Source organism: Rhagoletis zephyria, unplaced genomic scaffold (assembly GCF_001687245.7).
Source record: "Rhagoletis zephyria isolate East Lansing unplaced genomic scaffold, Rhagoletis_zephyria_1.1 Rzeph_scaffold_04375, whole genome shotgun sequence".
Classification (NCBI taxonomy): domain Eukaryota; kingdom Metazoa; phylum Arthropoda; class Insecta; order Diptera; family Tephritidae; genus Rhagoletis; species Rhagoletis zephyria.
Window position 1 is genome coordinate 27,623 of NW_016161458.1, and position 3,625 is coordinate 31,247.

The following is a 3,625-nucleotide window of genomic DNA, read 5'->3' on the forward strand; positions in this document are numbered from 1 at the left end:
AATTTTTTTTTGTTATATAAGCTTACAGAGTTATCAAAATTGTTGCGACCAAGCACGAGTCCGAACTTAACAGAAATAGTCAGAAGTCGTTCCCGTACAAACGTTTATAATATCTTCAGTACGTAGTTACCTACTAGCTCTCTCTGTGAACGGTTGCATTTTTTGATTTTGCTCTTGTGTTTCCCGCTATCTTATAAACGTTATACACTTTGTGTAAAACAGTTATATTACGGTTACGGTTACATTTATTTTCTTCATTCAACTGACTTTATATATTTTTTTGTTTAAAAGTAAAGATTAAAACCAAGTACGTAAATACATATTTGTGTGTTCGAAATGGCCCCGGCGGCCACCTACCTTGGGGTGAACAGGTATGCCCTGTTATCTCCGCCCCCAAAACTAAAAAGAAAAAAACCTGATTTAACGCCGTTGGACCCTTTCCCTGGACTCCCGATCATAAAAAAGGATGACCCGAAATTCTTAATTATAAAATCATCTGATGATAAAAAACCGATTACAACTTTTTCGTGCTTTTCGATCCATAAAAGAATTCAAGCCATAAGCGGTGAGGGCAACGTCATCTCTGAGCTTCGTGATGGCAGCTTATTGCTGCTTGCTAAGAATAAGAAAGCTGCTGATAGGTTCCTGAATGCTAAGACATTACCCGGTGTTGGAAATATTTCTATAAAGTTACACAATAACCTCAATTCGGTAAAAGGCACAATTTATGCGCCCTTCTTAATCCACGTTTCCGAAGACGAAATAGTTGAAGGCCTCAAGGAACAAGGAGTAACAGCTTCTTATACATTTTCAAAAATTATTGATAACTCTCGTAAGCCTTCTGCCGCCATCTTGTTAACCTTCGATAAATATACTCTCCCGGATAAAATTGAGGTCGCCTGGAGGATTCTTGACGTTCGACCATACTACCCTAACCCTATGCGTAGTAAGGTATGTCAATCTATTGAATCTATTGATCACACTGCTAAGCATTGCCATAATCCCCCAGTCTGTGCCACGTATACACTTCCCCCCCATACTCCATCAGATTGCACTAGAGTCTTATGTGCCAATTGTTCAGGCAATCGCCCTTCCTCATCGAACCAATGTCCTGAATTCCAACAGATGAGAGAGATCCTCAAAGTTAAAACTATAAATAAGTGATGTAATGTGGAACGATTTTCCGTCATCCCTTGTCAAATTTGGTTTGGAGACAAACCGGTTTCGGCGTTGTGCCATCTTCAGTGTCATTTTTCGAAGAACCAAATTTGACTCCAAACCAAATTTGACAAGGGATGACGGAAAATCGTTCCACATTACATCACACTCCTACCCTGTCGGAAACACCAACAACGAAAATGAGACTATAAATTAGTGTTCAATGCGTGAAGCCATTAAAAAATATAATAGCCAAAACCCGTTTACTCCCAAAGCTAATTCCTATGCAAACATAACAAAAACATCCAACCAAATCATAGAATCATCAACAAAAACTGAAAACAACATTAAACCAAAATATGAATCTTCCATCGCATCTAATTCTTCTCCTTCTTATGGAGACTCCTCCTTCCCCTAACTTCTCCCCTGTTACCAACTTTGATAACTCTTCACCCAACACCCCTTCTTCCTCCCCAATGCTCGTCTCTCCCCTTTCCTTTTCCCAACAAATTCCTCTCACCCCACCTAATACTCTTGAGTTATACTCTCCCTCCTCTTCATCTAAGTAATTCTTGCTTTTATTTCTTGCCTTTATGATTTCTCTCTTGCAGTGGAATATGAATGGTTATTTAAATAACTATATTGAACTAGAGTACTTAATTAAAACTATTAACTCCTCAGTCGTTTTGTTAAATGAAACCCACCTTACACATAATATCATAGCCCCTACTCCTAAAGCTTATATTGGACACTTCTACAACCTCCCCCAAATTACCAATAGTAAACAAGGCATTGCAATCCTAATTAAATGAAATCTGCCTCATTCTACCTATTACCCTACTTCCAGTTAGCCAACAAAATTTCAATTATTTGTGCTTATTCTCCTCCTAATGAATTTTTCGCTTTAACTGACTTTAATAATCTTACACCCTCTTCCTCTAATCCCTATATTATAGCAGGTGATTTCCATGCTTGGGGTCCCCTTTGGGGTTCTCCTTCAGCTAATTCTAAAGATTTTTACTTACTTCTAATGGAATTATTCTGAATGATGGATCCCCCACCCACTTTTCTACTCACTCTTCCTTTACTCATATTGATATCACTCTTTCGTATTCTCCTCCATCCTCTAAATGTTCTTGGCATCCAATAGATGACCTTCATGGAAGTGATCACTTTCCTATAGTTACCAAAATTTCTACCTCCCGTGTTTTAACGACCTATAAGCCCAGATCCTTTTTTAAAACAGATTTAGCTAACTGGGCCAAATTTGAAGACTCGTGTTTTAGATTTTCCAACTCATTTCCCTCCTCCTCCATATCAATCAGGAAACTTACAGGATTCATAAAATTATTCGATGCGCAGCTAATCAATCTATCCCTGTATCGTCATCGAAACCTGTTAGGCCTACCCCCTTATGGTGGAACAGTGATCTAGCAGAGTAAATACAAGATAAACAACGTAAGTGGCATGAATTCAAACGTAATCGCATCTCAACCAATCTTATTCAATACAAGAAATCTTACGCTTTATTTCGACGTGCATCTAAAGTTGCCAAAATGTCTTGCTTCCAAAAATTCACTTCCTCCATTAACTCTTCTTGTGACACCAAAATAATTTGGTCGGATATAAAAAGGCTAACTGGATTTCCATCTTCCTCCTCCATCACATCAATTAATTCACCTCGAGGCAAACTTCTATATCCACGGGATATAGCTGCAGAATTTTCTCTCTATTATTCCAATAACTCCTCTGACACTAGTTTCCCTTCTGAATTTTATTCTACTAAATGTTCAATTATCTCATCCTCGTACCTCCCTCCTAACGCTCTATCTTTCTCTGCCAAGCTAATAGATGCTAATCTTTCTCTACTTGAATTCCGCACAGCTCTATCCACTGTTAGAGGCAAAACACCTGGCATAGATAAGATCTCCTATACCATCATAAAACATCTCCCTTCTTTTCTTTTTTCCCGTATTGTATCATATTATAACAACATCTATATCACTGGTGATTACCCTGTTTTGTGGAAGAAGAGCTCGATCATACCAATTTTGAAGCCAGGTAAACCCCCCTGCGAGGTAGGTAGTTACCGCCCTATTTCCCTCCTGCCGTGCCTTGGTAAACTGATGGAGAAAGTTATTGCATCCAGGCTCACCTGGTATGTTCATAAGAATAAGTTTCTCCACCCTAACCAGGTTGCATTTAAGAGGGGGCAGGGCACTATTGACGCTCTTTTGCATTTAGATAATTTTGTTTCGGAAGCATTGTCTTCCAGAAATCACATATCGTTACTCTCGATAGATTTTTTAAAAGCCTTTGACCGTATTGGCATCCATGTGGTATTGAGACGGCTTATTGAATGGAAAGTTGGCCCTCGTATATACAATTTTATAAAATCTTTTCTTTCGAATCGTAAAATTAGCGTTCTCATTTCTAACATTCTCTCTTCTACCTTTCCTCTTGATAA